Source organism: Pezoporus occidentalis, unplaced genomic scaffold, assembly GCF_034315485.1.
Source record: "Pezoporus occidentalis ecotype Australia unplaced genomic scaffold, CSIRO_AGI_Poc_V1 ctg36, whole genome shotgun sequence".
NCBI lineage: Eukaryota > Metazoa > Chordata > Aves > Psittaciformes > Psittacidae > Pezoporus > Pezoporus occidentalis.
Genome location: NW_026915591.1, coordinates 3,065,357 through 3,083,024, shown reverse-complemented (window position 1 = coordinate 3,083,024; position 17,668 = coordinate 3,065,357). Strand labels below are relative to the sequence as shown.

Sequence of the window (17,668 nt, the reverse complement as noted above, 5' to 3'; positions counted from 1 at the left end):
TGAAAATTACTAGCATTTGTTTTTTGACAAATGTGCTAATGGTTTGAAACTTGTTTTAAAAAGCTACCAGGAGAGCATAAATTTTATCTTGGAAGGTCCAAAGTGTGGCAGTTTGCACACTTTACAAGACTTCAGCAGAAAGTGGATTGTATCAGAACTGCTGCACTTCAAGAATGTGGGATGTTTGCATATCATGTTCTTCAAAAGACCAAAGTCTTTGTGCCATCTCTCAGGTAAACTCGGTTTGGTTACAGGATATACCCTAGGTGTGTACTTCTGATGATTTAAACATCATGTGATTATTAATCATAGCTACAGTACTGGCATTTTATGGAGTTTCCAATGGCACACTGCCTTCCCAGGTACCTACACCTCATCACACAAATGCATTGTGGGAATAGTAACAAGAAGACGTAAAGCCTGCAGCAAGTTATCCATCTGGCGTTTAGATTCCAAAAGTAGGAACAGCACACTGGAGAAAAGATAGGGCAGGGCATTAGTATTTCACAAGTCAAGTATAAAGTTCTGGCAAGTTCATGATCACACTAGGACAAGCCATGCATATCATTAATATTGAGATTTCTTAGATAACCTCTAAGCACCACAGATAATTAATTTCAGCCACCTAAAGATTAAGGGTTTAGTCTAGGTGGTCATTTCAGAATCTTCTGTAGTCACAAAAACCATAGGAGAGAAAATTCACCTTCAGAAGGCAATGCATCCAACCTGCTGCGGACACCAGTGTAAGCATTGCAGTAACAACCACACGAAGGCGCCTGCCTCCTTCCACTGGACCACGAGAGCCTGGACAACAGCTTAATTATATAGCTAATATTTAGATAAGTATTGTTAGGTGATACAACTCCTACTCCAAGCAAAACACACACCCCCCAGTCTACTAGCTCTTTAGAGTGCAGAGTAACTTCAAATGTACTATTTCCTGCCTACATCAGACAACACAGAGAGGGGAAACTGGGATGATAAGTAAGGGAAGCTGAAACCTAAAGGTTGTGCTTTTTCTGACCTTTTGAATGAACTACATGTGAAACACTGAAAGAAGTACAGCTTCTTCAATTAGGAATCAAGAAATCTAAATCTTGCAGTTTCACCTGGAGTACTGTAACCAGCTTTGGAATCCTCAGTACAGGAAAGATATGGATCTGTTTGAAAAGGTCCAGGGGAGGGCCACAGAAATGATCAGAGGAATGGAACACATCTATGATGAAAGGCTGAGAGAGTTGGGGGTGTTCAGAATGAGAAAGAAAATACTCTGGGGAGACCTTACTGCAGCCTTTCAGTTCTTAAAAGGGACCTATAAGATGGGGAGAGACATTTTAGCAAGGCCTGTTGCAACAGGATTAGGGGTGATAGTTTTTAACTGAAAGAAGGGAGATGCAGGGTGGATGTGAGGAAGAAATTTTTTACAGTGAGGGTGATAAAATATTGAAACAGGCTACGCAGAGAGGTTGTGGAATGCAACCATCCCTGCAGACATTCAAGCACAGGCTGGATGTAGTTTTAGGCAACCTGATCTAGTTGAGGATATCACTGCTCATTGCAGGAAGATTTGACAAACGACCTTCGAAGGTCCCTTCTAACCCAAACTATTCCATGATTCTATGACAGTTAATATTTGTACTAAATGTCCCCTGTTTAAAGAACATACAGTCAAAATTCCCATACCTCGTGATATGCCTTGTAATAAAAGAAGTTTAACCAACTGGTATTAAAACTTGAAGAGTTAAAAGGAGCTTTGGGCAATACCAACACAGAGATTACAGCAGACTCAGACAGAATATGGCCCTTGCAATGGAAACTGATTCTACACTGGAAGTAAACTGCCATTCGATACCAGTAGCAACTGCAGTCCCATATTCTTTTTTGATGGGAAGTGATGCTATTGGGAACAGCTTTATCCGGAAAAGTGTGAAATTTTCTAAATTGACAGTTTTAATGAATGCATTGGACAAAATCATCCTCCTGCCTGCAATAACCAAGTGTGCATAGGTGGTAAATATGCATTTATTTAGATACATAGATTTTGTTTAGAAATACTCTTGGCAAATACCATCCATTTAAAGACTTTTTTAAAGCTGTAACAGGAAGTGGGGAAAAAAGAAATCTCTAAAAATAATATTCTCTAAAAATATACCACAGAAGAGCAGGTCATTTTAAATATGCGTTATTGTGCTAATAGGATTTTCTTGTTCCAAACAGTGAAATAAGAATCTTCTCAATAATTCAGTTATGGTTCATGATGCAGTGTTGAAAGTTTCAACACTGGTTGAAACAGTGGTTCTTGTTACAGCCTCCTTGACTGTAACGACTAGTGACCACAGGTCCCGGACAACTGTATCCAGTCTTGGATCTACATCTAAGGAGAAAGTATAGTTGCATGCTGGGATATGTAGTCTTATCAGCTACAAAGATGCATACTAGAGACATGCCTCATACACAGCTGTTGTATCCTAATTAAAGGTGATGTTTGAATTTCTTGTAAATATTTATTCTCATTGCCAGTACAACAGGCCAGGCAAAACCAACAAACTAAAATAAAAGCTACACTTTAATAAAATACTGTGGTAATTTGACTCCATCCAATTTCCCAAGAAAAAAAGTAAATACAAAATGACAGCAGCAAACTCCCTGCTGTCATTACATTCCAGTAGTGTAAAACTAGGGCATCACAAAAAAAAAAAAACAACAAACAAACCTGGGCCATGTTTTCGTTCACTTTTACTTAAAAAAAAAAAAAACACAACAAACCATACAAAAACACAGCTGAAGGTAACAAAATCTAAATGAAATCCACAATACAACTCAAAGTCTTAGGAGAGATTTATTAAAGTGGAAAAAGAGGGTAAAAAATTAAATGTAAGTGCAGACGTTAAAGACACATGGCACGTGCCTGCATAACCTCTGCCTTGGCTGTACATTGTAGAAGGGTTTTGGTTTTTTTTGCTGGGGATAGGAGGGAAATGTAGTTTTTAAAATCTGAACTGCATCCAGATTATAACCAATTACCTGTGGATACCAAGAGAGGTTCAAAATTGCACTGATTAAGATTACGGGAATTACCTACTCATGACCTTCCAAAGTCTCGTTTTTCTTGTGGAATACACGGTATACATTCTGCTCTCCTACAATGTATTTTCAGAATATTTTACATTTAAATCTCCCTAAAGGTTTGTTTCCGCTAACAAACTTTGCTGCATTTAACTAGAATTCAAAGGTCTGGAACAAACGACACAACATCGGGCACGACCGAGTGGTGTTCAGTACCAAGCTAACAAACGCCACTGGGATATCAACATACCGTTCCGTCACAGTCAGCAATGGAAACTGGCGATTTTGTAATCACACAGAAACAGAGTTGATTTATCTGTTACAGGAAAGCCCTACAAGGGTGAGGTTTTCTTGTATCTGTTACAGCTTTTTTAGCTATCTCCGGGAAGGGCTTTGCTGTTTTTGGAGCCCTACCTGCACAAGAGCCCTCGATTAACTGCCTGCAGCCGGCGGCACACTCGGGATGAAGCTGCACCGATTGTTTTCTCCAAAGGCTAAGGGAACATAACCAGCAATTTGGGGCTTTCCAGACATTCCGTTTAGGGAAACCTTATCACAGGGCTGTTTACTCTTTTGACTGCTGCTAACGATGGAAACTATCTAAAGCAGACAACCTTTCTGATTCTTTAGCTAAGTACCCACTTCACCTCGGGGGTCCTCTTCACTCTCTCTCCCTCTGGAAGCAATTCTTTCTTCACACCCTCAAAAACTACCATGCATTCCTAATCCTCTCTTTAAAAGCACTCCTCGCATTCACTGCACCTCAAAAAAAAAAAAAACCCAGACCCATGATTTAACCCTAGCGGGCTGGAATTAGCCGCACGGAGGACATCGTCGTCCATCGTCGTCCGTCGTCGTCCGTCCCCCCACCCCACCCCCCCCCCCCCAGCCACCCCTCTCGCAGCCTCCTTGAGTATCCTCTCCCACAGCCCAGCATTCGTCGTCCTCCCCCTGCCGCTCCCCCAAACAAAATAGAGGCTTGTGTAACAGCTTCTTCTCTGAATTTGTTATCTGCAGGCTGGCGGGGAAGCCGCTCCCTGAATACACTCCCGTCCCTTTTGTCAACGCGCCAGCCTTCATCAAAGGGTCACTGAAAATCGCGGGATTAATAGATTATTAAACCCATTATGCGTTCATTAGTGGTAATCCGCTGCTGATTTTGCCAGCGGTTCTGCTTCCAGTGGGGCAGCCTCCAGAGATCTGGTTTAGTCAGCTAAGAGGATATCCCAGCGCATCCCTGTGGCGCTGCGCCCGCGGCTTCGGGAACGGAACACGAGCAGGGCGGCTCCTCCACAGCCCACCCCCACCGAGAAGCAAGAAGTGCTCCTCCCCGCGCCCGCTGCCTCCTCAAGGAGACGAGGCACACCACTGCGGGCGATATCACCTGGGCACCGCTGCCTGCCTCCTTCCTCGACCTCAGGCGAGCAGCGGCAATGAAATAATGCTGCCGCCGCCACCGCCGCCACCAGCACCAGCACGGCACCGGGATCGGGACCGAGCACACACGCCTCCACGGCCCACCTCAGGAAAGAGGGCAGTGCCGCTGACGTCTTCGCCCCTTACCCCTACCAAGCTCATGCCTCTCCTCCGCGCATGCTCGGTGCGGCGCAGCACGGAGGGGGCACGGGGCAGAGGGTGATGTAATACCAGTAACGGCGCCACCGCTATCCCCCGCGCATTTGCAGCCCTAACATCCGGGCATCCCGCCCGCTGCGCCAGAGGCGGGTTTCTGCCGTGAAAAACGGTGTTTGCCGCGCTTTGGTGCTGGCTGAGGTTTTGCTAACGGAGGAGAGTGGGGCTGAGGAGCGGGGAAGCCGGCGCGTGCCGACACGCCCCCACGGCGAGGAGGGAATGGGCGAAGAGGAGCGCGTGCGCGAGCACCCACTCCCACCTCCCCGTCCTCTGCGGCGCGCCTGCGCGGAAGGAGGAAGCAGAGGCGGCGGCGCAGTGCGCGCGCGTATGTGTGTGTCCGTCCGCGGGGGGCGGAGAACGCTCCGCGGTGGGGCGCGAGTGGACGCGGAGCTCGGGCGGCGGGAGGGGGCCCGCGGAGGCCGGGGGGGGGGGGGGGGCGGCGGCGGCCGAGCGGCGGGTAGCGAGGAGGGGGGGAGTGGAGTGAAGGCGAGATGAGCGCTAGGCTCCCCCTGGGCACAGAGCCGCCCTCAACAGCCGCCGCTTGTGAATGAACTGAGGCAAGGCCGCCCGCCGGGTGCCCCCCTCCCCTTCTCCTTCCCCTCCTTCCCCTTCTCCCCCGGCTTGCCCGCCCGTCGGCGCCCCACCGGGGCCGTCCCCGCCTGCCCCCGGCTTCCGTGCCCCCACGCACCTTCGGGAGCGCGGCCCTGCCCGCCGCAGCCGGCGCCGTCCACCGCGGCCGGGAGGTAAGTAGCACTGCGCAGTGCGGGGCCTGAGGCGGGCCGGGCTGAGGCGGGTGAGGGGCGGCGGCGGAGCTGGAGGGGGCCGCGTCCACCGCCGCCCGGGCCATGGGGCCTGTAAACATGTGGGGGCGGACGCGGTTGGAGGGGGCAGGCCCAGAGGGGGTGGGGGCTCCTCGGTAGCCCTGGTGAGGAGGCAGGCGCCATCCCCGGCATCAGCAGCCGGTACCGGGTCGAGGCTGCGAAAAGGAGGGAAATAAGAAGGGGGGCGGTGCGGGTTCGAACCTGATGTAGGATGCTGCTGCTAGGAGCCATTGTCCCCCCACACCTCCCCAGGGCCGAAGGTGGCCTGGCCACGCTGCGCAGCCCCTGCATTGCAGGCGGCTTGACCGAAGGGTGGGGGGGGTGGCAAGGCAGCCCCTCGGGGCTGGGCAGGGGTGGAGAAGAGTGAGCAGAGGATTTTGGGCCTGGCTCAGGTAGCAGCAGCTACCCCCTCCCCCATTTCCGTGACCGATTCAGAGTTCATTTAATAATGGCTATAAACAATTTTCTCTCCCATCACCGCCCAAACGCTTGGGGCACGCCACTGGGGAAACAAACAAAAAACAACCAACACGCATCTATTTATAAAGCACCCCACCCTAGCGAGGGTCGGAGCATCAAGCACTCCCCAGATAGTGACATTACTATGCAGCGGGCGGTTTTCCCTTGCCAATGCCTTTCACGTGTTTAAAGTTTTGAGAGACATTTCTCTGTCTTTGAAAGCAGTGTCGTGAGCAAAGGTTACACTGATGAGCTGTGATCTAACAGCCTGCATGTTCAAAGTAGATAGAAGTAAAACGCTTTCCTCGAATAAAAAGTTGTCCAGTGATGTACTGGATAATTGGTCTTGCGTGGTAAATGCCAGAGGTTCTGAGCATATGTCTAACCTTTTTATTATATTAGCTTATGTCATAGTAGATATGATACAGCCTTGAGACTGGCTGCAGGTTAATAGTTTCAAAAGAATTGATTTTGTAGACATCTGTTCGATAAGGTGTTTTTATTTATTTAGTACCATTACAATATTTCAGTACTGTGTATGGCAAAGTTTTGCAGTTGCAAAACTAAGGTTTACCATAGTACTTGTGAGGAATTAATTTATTCTTTTTAGTAGTACCTTTCCTCAATGAGAAGGTGCTGGTCAGTCAGCTGGCCAGCATGGTAGCCTTAAGGTTTAAGGTCCTGTGTGTCATACAAAGGAATTTTTTAGTTGTTTTTAAGCAGAAGGCAGTTCTAGATCATGAGAGCAGTAGCTGATACGTTTTCCTTAGGTTGTGATGTTTAACATCAGACCAAGTAGAAACATTCTAAAGTAGAAGTTCTAACTCTTGTGATTCTACGAAATTACTTTCCAAATAGGAGCTGATGTAGCACTTTCTTGAGCCTGTATTTATGCTGGTTTAGTGGTTAGGTGGCTGAAGCAGGATTTGTGAAGCGCTAGTGAAATTAAAGACAGCTGCTGGTACTCAGGACCTTCTGTGAATTGACAAATGACAAAAAATCATGCAAGTTCTAGCCGCATTTCTTCTCTGATAGTTTCCCTCCTGTTACTATTCATAGTTTCTCTATGAATAACATCAGAGACACAGGGTAGGGGGAGGGAAACATGGGTCAGGGATGTTTTACATTTTAACTATTAAATCAAAGTAGCAATTGAAGGAAAGGAAAACAGTTCTGATAGGTATACCAGCATTTTTTGTTGGGGGACAACTCCTAAAGGTTTCTCTTCAGGCCTTTCTGGACCTATCTTTTGTATATGAGACTGGGCTAAGACTTGCTGATCCATTGTGCCAGTTATTAATATTTTCCTCATGGACAGATTCCTGATAAAACCCTCAGATGAATGTAGCTTGTCTGGAGAGAGCTGGTCTGTCCTCTCACAATCTGGCGCAGAAGAGTGTTTTTCTCAGATACAGGCAAGTCCTAGCTCTGGTTTATGGGTTTAGTGCTTTGGTTGGTGGTTTTTTGGTAAATCTCTCCCCATGATGTACAGTAGAAAACTATACCTGTTTTCCAAGTATTAACTGTCTATAGGTGAACTTGAGATACTTTTGAAACTGAGAGATGGAAATGCCAAATGACTGGTGAAACTTGCAGGTCTAAACAAGCAGAACTCAGAGCAATTCGAGTTAAAGCAGAATAAAAAAAATGTTTTTTTTTTCTATAAAATCAAGCTGGTTGCTTCTTATCTGGAGCACAATTTATGCAGTGAAGTTGAGTCATTCTTGCTGAGATAGCATTTTAAGAGCTGTCGTTAAAATGCTTAGATATTTAACTCTGGCACAGAATAATTTGCAAACTTATGTAACTGGTATGTTTTTGAATGCAGCTGTCAATAGGGGATCTTATTGCACTTTTCCTTTTTAGTGGAACTAGGAATATAAAACAGCTGCTTTCACCAGATGACCCAAATATAAGTCATTTCACAATAATGTAATTATTACTAAAATACTGTCATTACTATTTACTTAATTTTTACATGTTCAAGACTATTTTGATGTAAAAATACTTTTTTTTTTCCGATGTAATTGGCTCAGCAGAACTACATTTCAATTAAGTGATTGAATAATGCAGGTTGTGGTATTAAATAATCAAATTTTGGAGTGAGATGTACTGTAAAATAATTGTATTCATAGTCTCTGCAAACCAGCTCACTTCAAAGACTTGATTAGTAACAATGTTTGAAGTCAAGACAATTGTGACTTATAGCTACACCTGAGCCAAACAACATTCTTGCTATTGCAGTGTGGCCTTTTGTAATTTTTGCTCATCTTTTCTCATCAATTGTACCTCACTTTTTAACATTTGTATGTCATCTGTAACTTTTTTAGATGATGCAACCTGTAGTCTTATTTGTTCTTTGGAAAAGAAAGCTCTTTTTGTGTGCTGCTTTGTTGCTGAATTCTTAGTGTTCTCGCTAGTTTTAGTCACGTGATCCAAATATCAGTAAAAATACTAGGGTAAGAAATAAACTTCTATAAAATTTAAGCATGTTTAACTACAGTGCTTCTCGCTGAAAGAATGGAAAATTGCAAACTATAATGTCTGTGTTAACAATATGTAATCCCGGAAAAAAAACACCAGTGTTCTTGGGATATTTAGAAGATCCAGGGAATGTACCTAAAATGTGATTTTTTTATTTATTTTTTTTTCAATGGCATTTTGTGCACATGCCATTAGGCCTTGCATAAGAAGGATTCATGTATTTGAGCCATGATGTGGTGTGGATCACAGTGGAGATAGCATTATCTCCTTGTAGCTTCTTTAGGTTGCCTCTGTTGCTGTCTGTGCTGGAACAAATTAGGGTTTATTAAGATGGAGCACTGCTAGAGTAAATAATTTAAATCTTAAGACTAGGAGGAATGTTTCTACCAAGGAAGTTGTAACTGGGACAGGAGAAGAAAGCAAGCATGATACCATGAGCGTGAGTAGACTGACTTTTGTTTCTGGCTACAGCTAGTATCTGACTGTTACTGGCGTTAAACCAGTGCTGCAAGATCTGCTTTTCTATATTTCGATCTGGTATAACGCCTGCTTTTCTATATTTCTGTCTGCTGTGGAAGGTCTGCTTTGCTGTATTTCTGTATGCTAAACTCCTCTATATTAAACTGCATACTAAGTTACAGATGTCTGTCAAGTCAGTGTTATTTTTTTTCTGTTTGAAGTAAGTAAGCCTTTGTTTTACTGAGTGTTCATTTTATTTTTTGTTTGTTTGTTTGTTTTCATGTACTGGTAAAATTAACTAATGGCTAGTTCAGCTTGCTAACTGAAGTCTACAAAGCACAGTGCTTATAAATACGTGAAACAATTGCTTAGTTTTTTTAAACAGCTCTTCTGAAAAGATGTTTATATGTGACTAAAATAACAGAATAAAAACTGCCTTCATCTACACATCATTCCGATGCAGTACACTTAACACTGTTTAGAATGTAAACTTTACAGCAGTGTGCTAGCAGAAGAGCATCTAAGAGTGATACAAAGCAAAAAAAAAGCCTGGCTAATCAGGTTTCAATATTGAAATGTAGAGTAATCCTGACAGTTTACGCATAGAGGAAAAAGTATGTTAGCTTCTTTATTGCTAACATCTTAGTTCTCATTTCAGGTAAAAATATTTTCATAGATAAAAAGATCTCTAAAGTCTTTAAGATAATAGTTTACAAACCCAAGGAACTCAAATGTAACATGACTTATATTCTGATAGCTGCAGTTTAAATAAAGCAAAGCACTTGAATGTGCTTATACTGATACACCACATGCAACTGAATTATGTGGGACTGCTCAGATGTATGATGTTGCTCTCAGGCTTAAATGCCTTGCTGGATTGTGACCTAGAGGATGAAATGTGCTTTCATGTTTGGGTCTCAGATGTAACTTGATAGATTTTCTGTACCTGTGTATACAGTTCATTTTAACTGCCAACTGTAAATTTCATCTGGAATTTGAATGGTAGTCTGTATTTTTCTTAACCATATATCATAGCTATTTGTGCATAAAATTATGTAGATTTTTTTACTTATAAAATACCATTAAATGCAGTAGCCATGAGAACTGTAAACTGTGCTTAAGCTCTTTCTGTTTGGAAATGAGTTTAAGGAATTGTCCAGCTGTCTGCTAAATTAAGTAAATCCCAGCCTTCAGAAAGGGGTCCACAATGCAGAAAAATGTGGGCATGTAAGTGTTTAGTATTAAATTGTAGGAACATTTTGTGAAGAAAGAATCAGTTTCTATGAGTAAATAATTTGTTGGTTCCCGTAGTCTAATTACAGTAAGTATTTGGACAGACCCTTCTTAAAAATACAGTATTTCTTCTCTCTGTAAAGAACCATTCTGAGGCTGCAGAACGAGGCCCTGTATGCTTAGGAAATGCTGTCATTAGTAGTGCTTGTATTTTGAAGAACAGATAAATTTGTCAATGTCCTCATTTGGTGGCCAGAATATTTCGAGCTGCAGTGGTCTTAACCTTGGACTCAGGAGAGCACCTTACTGCCTTGTTCATCATGGGCAAATCAGTCAACTCTGCACTGATAGTGATAGAAGTGAATTTGGAAATTCAGAAGAATGCCTGTCATGAAAGTTACTGTATGCATAAAAGGTTAAAGCAGTAGGATTTTTCCCTTGGTTTTTTATGTAGCCTTGTGGGGGGAAGGGGAACTAGACTTTATTGCAGCAGTCATCCTATCTCCTTCTTCTTTTAATGAGATAGGAATGCTGGGTACATGAGGGCAAAATAGCTTTGTAAATAAAAGCTCTGTGTGTGTACGAATGAACAAACTCTGGCTTTTCCTAAGCTTTGAGGATTTGACTTCCAGGTCTTAATGTGATTCTGGCATAGTTCTGATGTCATTTTCTCGCAAGTAAAGCCGGGTTACAGCTGTACACTTCAGAACATTTCCTATTTTATTCCTGCATTATTTCCCTGTGTAGTCATCAGGCCTTTTATGTTCTTTATGCTGCTTTTCTTATGTTCTCACTAGAATAGTGGTAATGTTGCTGAGATTAGAACTAGAACTCCACAAATATTTTCATCTAAAATGAAGGATATGGGCAATTGCTTATGTGTCTGTCTTTGAATTATTTTTCTGGTACTGAGTACTTGGCTAAACAGAAAATTTTGGAGCCTTCACGCAAACATCTTCTAGTCACTGGGCACATGCATGCTGGTTGTGTTTTCTCTGAATATTTTATTCCCAAGCTATCTGTATTAACTAATACTATCTTTAGTAACATTTTCATTTAGGTTTTATTCTTCCATAGTGATAAATAAATTACTAGTAAGACATATCAGAAATAGTGGCTGATGCTTACTGTTGAAGCTAGGAAGATCTGAAGTTTGAAAGCTTTAAATAATTATTTTTAATGAACAGTGACCTTGGTGAACAGCTGGAGCTGCAAAGACTAAAAACTGAAAACTAAAAACTGAAAACTAAAAACTGAAAACTAAAAACTGAAAACTAAAAACTGAAAACTAAAAACTGAAAACTAAAAACTGAAGAGGAGATGGTGTGATGATTCCATGCGTTCAATTTTCTTTAAGGTATATGGGACTATATTAACTTAGATTTTAAAATGTTTGTGGGAAGGTTATTAGTAAAACAGTATGACAGAAGGATGGTGGGATTCTGTAAGAGTTTGTACATGTTACCAAAGGTGACAATACCGAATCATGCCAACTGTAAAAAAAGTGGCAGTTTGCTGAACTTCATCACCGCAGATGAGAGAGTGAGTAATTTTTTTGCCATATTTCAGAAATGGTTTGATTAATGCACTTGGTGTTCTCTTGTTTTTTTAAATAACTGTTATTTAAGCCTCCATTTGTTTTTCGGAGTCTCAGTGAATAGTCCCATTGGAACCTTTTTCCATATAGCATCTTCTTCCTAGTTTTAACACTTCAGGTAAAAACCTGACAAAGACAGATTTGCAATAGCTTGACTTCATTCCAGTAGCTTTTGAACAACCTGAACAGTTCTGGTCATTCTAATCAATCATTCTGGTCTAAATGTGTTTTGCCCAGTAACTTCACTTTCCTCTGTGCGATTCTTCTACTAAATAAAGCACTACTCTATGAAGCTTTAATTTTATTTTTTTTTTAAATGGTATTGGTTGGTTGATAATACTAGCAGTGAACAAAGATGCTGAGGCTTTGAGCTGTAAACGAGAGATCAGAAGAACAGAAACAAAACAAGGGGGATTCAGCTACTTAAGCATTTGGTATATTCAGATCTGTTCAGTTCCTGGATTTACAGTAGCTAGTACTCAAGAATTGTCCATTAGGCCCATGATGTCTAGGAGTGGGCTACTATTCTGTTATGATGGTAGATGACAGTGGCAGAGTACTCTCTGTATTACAAGTACTGGAAAAAAATGTAATTAAACTCTAATGACTTACTATAACTCCATTTTTCTGTGCTGTCTTGTTTCCTTTTCACCCATGTGTTTTTCTGCTGAAACTGTTGCTGTGCATATTCTGTTGGAATAGCTGCATAGCACTGTATATTCTTTCTGACATGAGCAGTTTGGTTGGAATTCTTCTTTTCACTTGTTCGTATTGTGTTTTGTTTTTCAAAATTTGAATCTTACTGCATCTCATTGATGCATAGAATGAAGAAAGGCCTTTTTCCTGGCTTCTGTCTACATAGACTGCAGCTTCTTTGAATCTTTTAGTTCCTTTTTACAGTGCTTGCTTCAATGGGGCTTTGAATTTTGGCTGGGTCTGCAGGAGCTTGTGTGCTATTAGCACAAGTTTTCTAATCTCTTTGTTTAAAATGCGTATCTTTTATTTATCTTTCAACACTTTTAAGTAAGAAATTTTTTTGAAAATTAAGTATAACCAGAAAGGTGCTGAGCTGAACACCAGCATGGGCATGTTTTCTGCTTATTAATGCTTTCAAGCAAGGACCTTGGCTTTTTCATTCTCATGCTGTTCAGACAGCAGCATATGAATTTATGCAGAGCTACTTCATTGATTTTCATAGTACTTGTTAATGCCATTTGGATTGTCTATGCATTTTTTTAAAGTGATTTGGCTTCTTGTACTTTGATGCTGCTGTCTAGTGGGGTTTTTTGTTTTAATTTTTTTTCCTTATGCTTTCCCACCTCTAAATTTGTAGTGCAAATATTTAGAAGCAAGACTTCTGTCTGGGCCAAGAAATAGTGATTTGTCTTCTCAATCCAGATGAGTAATTGATACTTGTGGTTGCAAGTTGTATCTCCTCTCAAAATCAATGTAATAATTTTTGTTCCCAGCAGTGGTCCTAGTGATTTTGGAAGGAAGTTATTTTCTTCAGTAACTGACTATATTTCAAAATCAGAGAATCACAGAATAGTTAGGGTTAGAAGGGACCTTAAGATCATCTAATTCCAGCCCCCCTGCCATAGGCAGGGACACCACCCACTAAACCTTGTTACCCAAGACTCCATCCAACCTGGCCTTGAACACTGCCAGGAGTGGAGCATTCACAAGTTCCTTGGACAACCTGTTCCAGTGCCTCACCACCCTCACAGTAAAGAACTTCTTCCTTATATCTAACCTGAACTTCTATTTAAGATTGATCTCATTACCCCTTGTCCTAGCACTACAATCCCTAATGAAGAGTCTCTCTCCAGCATCCTTGTAGGCCCCCTTCAGATACTGGAAGGCTGCTATGAGGTCTCCACGCAGCCTTCTCTACTCCAGGCTGAACAGCTCCAACTTTCTCAGCTTGTTTTCATACGGGAGGTGCTCCAGCCCCCTGATCATCCTCGTGGCCCTCCTATGGACTTGCTCTGACAACTCCATGTCCTCCTTAATGTAAATGAAAACATCTCCATAAAGAAATCTTGAAACTACATCACCGTGTTTTAGATTTCCTCAGGAATAGCTTGTTAGATGAATTTCCTGTTTCAATGTCCAGGGCTTTCTTTTTCAAAACTCAGATTACGTACATCTCCTTCAAAGAGAGTTTGAAACTTGGACAGTGTACGTTCATATTGAGAATAGCAGCTCCTAGTTTAACCTTGAAGCAAGTTTAGGTGTCTGCAGGAAAGGTACATAGGAGCAGAAGAAGGTGTTTTAAGAAAGCTGAAACATACTGTTGGAGGGAGGGTGTTAACTTAGAAATGGTTACCTTCTGTGTTCCAGAAGACTTTTGGAGACTTCAGCAATGCTCTTCTAAGTCCTACCTACCTTACCATACAGACAGATGAAAAATAAATTATAATTATAGGAAAACAAATGGGATAAAGTATTTTGCCACTTACTACTAGGAAGCGTTCATAAATCTGTCAGCTCTTAGCAAGGAGAAAAGATTTTAAGTGGAGGTATGCTGAAAAAAACAAAACTCACAAAACAAGTTGTCTCAGTGAAATGGCAGTGCCTGTGGAGCAGCTATCAAGAGGTCAGAGCTCAGTTGTCTGTGTCAGAGGTACAGTGATTTAGTGTTTTCTGCTGTGGTATGAAGTTGTATGTGTAATCACTGTTGCATATTAATTACAGGGAGAGAGGGAGGGTAAGTGGGTAAAGGTTGAAACAATTCATACTTTACTTTGTACACACAGAGTCATTAACTTGCTTTTCAAAATCTGTGGGGTTTTTTTGGCTGATATCACTTGTGTCCATGTACAGACGTTCTTGCCTGTCTGAAGGCCTGTTTCTGAGAGCTTGGGTATTTCTCTTTACTTTCTTTAAATTAATGTTTCTAGCTATCTACCTTTTTCTGTTCCCTTTGTCTACCACATGCCATAGCTCCTACATCTGTCCTAAAGCAGAAGAATCATTATTACAAACTTTCTTACCAATATATGTAGTTTCTTTCTATGTTCTTCTATTCACAGTTGTGTTGCTGAATTATAGTGCAGACTACACTTGCATCTCCAAGAAGCAAGAATTCTGATGAGGAAATAGTGTGTTAGTCCATGTTTATTAAAATAGCTTAATTTATGTATTTTCTTCTACTTCTTTTCCTAGACAGTTCACATTTTCTAGTTGGCCATGTATTTCTGTGTCTGAAAGTACGCATTCAGAAAGATCAGCTGTAGTTTTGAGTACTTTGATGTTGTTGAACCATAAATGCCAGAACTCAGTCATATAGCTTTTAAATAGTTTCATTGGCAAGAAGCTTTTTCATGACTTCATTCAGCCCATGACTGTGGTGTAATTATGTCTCCTCATCTGCGTGTTCTGTTTTATTTTAGTCATTCTTCTGATCCCTGGATGATCTCTGACATGTTGTTTGTTAACATTAATTGATGTGGGGCATCCACTAAGTACTGTCAGTTTTTCATCCAACGGGCACTAGCTTCTGAACATGGTTCCACGTAATTTGCGCAGTTATGTGCTGACTGGTTAGTGCATCCAGTCTGCTTAAGGTGGGGGGGTAGTATCACAATCAGATGGAAGTTGAAGGGATCAAATGCTCTTTTTTTATCCTCCCCGCCCCCCCCTTCAGTAGCACTCTGTATAATTTGATGACTTGATCTGTATCCTGTAGTTCAAGTAAAAGTTGTAATCTTTCTTTATGGTGCTCATTACAGCACACAGGGCATAATGTCAGTTGGAGCATTGTTCTAGGAAATAGGAGTGTGGGGACATTTCTCAGCTTAGTTTGAACAAGCACCCATGACTTAAGTGTGGTTTATATAAGCAGCTTATGCTAGTGGAAGGAGTATAACTCAAACATTGTTTTAAAAGGATTATTAAATTACAGATTGTTGAAGTACAAGTTTCAAATGGTGGTGCTTGGTTTTCTTGGGCAGTGCGATCAAATCCCTGTCTGAATTCCTTGGAAAAATAAATTGTCTTTTTACAGCGGTACATGGAGTTACAATAACTGTCATTTGTGAGCAATTTAAGATTTATCTTCATTTGAACATGCAAATAAATGAATAAGCAAATAGCAAAACAGCCAAAATTATTTTTGTGTATATCAGGAGGCCTTATACTTGTGCTGTCTGGATAGCACAATTTGAGGAACAAATGAAAGGGGCAAAGAGGTTTCATGCATTCCAGTGATGTATCTGTGGTTGTCCGTGGTTGTCCATGGTCTGGTATACTAATTACCCTCCTTTTCTTTGCCAGTCTGTTCTCCAGTGGCATCTATTTTCAAGGAGTTTAGCTGCTGACTCTTTGGCATGCTCCATTCATTATTTCAGTTTTGTTTCTAATGCTGCAGTCCTTTGAATTTTGGCACTCTTGTGTTTCATCCAAGATCTAGTTACTTGTGTTGATTTTTGTAGGCCCGGTACAGTATTACTTTTCTGTCTGCAAATTGCTACTTGATTTTTTTTTTTTTTTGGTGCACTTGCTATAGAGACTGTCTTCAGTTTGATCTCCACAAAATCACCGTTTCAGAGGTCATGGTTTAGATGTACTCATAGATGCATAGATGGGTCCCCTGAATATATATATTTACTTGTCGGTTTTACATGTAGGGGTCTGTTTTCACTTTTAAGTTTTGTTCAGAAGCCTCTCTTCTTCAGAGCCAAAATCCAGGAACTGACTGCTGAAAGCTCTTCTGTTTTAAGAGTATGTGGTGTACATTTGCCACTAAACTTCATGTTAAAGTGCATTTTCTCTTACTTTGGCATTAATAAGTGTAGGAAGAATGTCTTCTTTAGTATGTATGTGCATCGTTCAAACAGCCCGAAAGCTGAGCATTTCAGAGTGGACGACTGGTTCTGTCTCCCTCTACAAGACTGCAGTTTTCTAACATGACTGCAGAAATGTGTGGCTGGGTTAAGCAGCGCAATGGGGAGGGGTAGTAAAATTATTTGAGAAGAAGGGTCATAAGATGAGGACTCCTGTTTAGGAAGATGACTAAAGAAATACGGGAGAGGGGAATCTGTTGCTTTACTGCACATTGTGCAGGCAAACTGTTCTGGGTCTGACTTCTCTCTTTCATGTTATTACATAAAGTCATGCTGTAACTTAGGCGCTGGCACTGCTGTTAGTCTGATTTGCATACAGTTATATGTGTAACTAAAGGTGTTGTTTCAACTAAATCAGTACAGTGCACAAACCACCTCCTGAAAGAACGAGAAACACACCAGCGATTTAGGTAGAGACTGATGGGTGAAAGATGTTTCTGTAGATACGTACTCCAAAGCAGCCTAAAAGGTACCATTAGCAGGAAGGAGGCAGTGCTTTCTAATGTCTTAAGGTGGCCTGTTTTGGTTTGTGGGTTTTTTTTGGGGGGTGGGGTGCGTTTGGGTTGTTTGTTGTGGTGCTTTTTTGTTTGTTTGTTTTAACCAAGACTCTTTAAATTCCTCAGACTTTAGCCACACATGAAGGTATGGGGGGGAGAAGTAGTAGGTAGCCTTCCAATTAATAAGAATTCACAGATTGGTCATATTAAACTCACATTTTTCTGAACAAGAATTGAAGTTCTGCTAAAACTAAAGGCTTGACATATTCATCATGTCCCAGAGTAAGCTATACTTTCTCTTCAGGTACATATGAGGGTTTTGAAAACCTCACCTTACTCTCTTACAGGTTTAGACCTGTGTTCTGGTGGAAGTATGGTCAGCTAGAGTGTTTGCAGAGAAGACAGCTGCAGTCTGTTATTGCTGTTTTCAGAAGTTGAATACTTTATGGGCTGTGAATAATTTCCTAAGTAGAAGTTACATGACAACATTGTGGTTATCCTTCTGTCTGGTTGTATGGGCATCTGTGGTGGGTCATTTGCGCCCTGGAAGGGTGTCAACATCTCACCAACTAG

At 41.6% G+C, this 17,668-nt stretch overlaps 1 protein-coding gene across 3 annotated transcripts in view; it reads left to right on the top strand.

Annotated features, from left to right (window-relative positions):
* Nucleotides 1-5,018: 5,018 nt before the first annotated feature.
* Nucleotides 5,019-17,668, top strand: part of PPM1A (protein phosphatase, Mg2+/Mn2+ dependent 1A) — a 29,831-nt gene continuing 17,181 nt past the window's right edge. For 2 of the 3 annotated variants that reach the window (XM_062630776.1, XM_062630774.1), the window contains exon 1: nucleotides 5,019-5,441. The gene's annotated coding sequence lies outside the window, so the exon portion shown is untranslated. The remainder of the gene's footprint in view (nucleotides 5,442-17,668) is intronic. The other variant, XM_062630775.1, reaches the window with a different exon arrangement.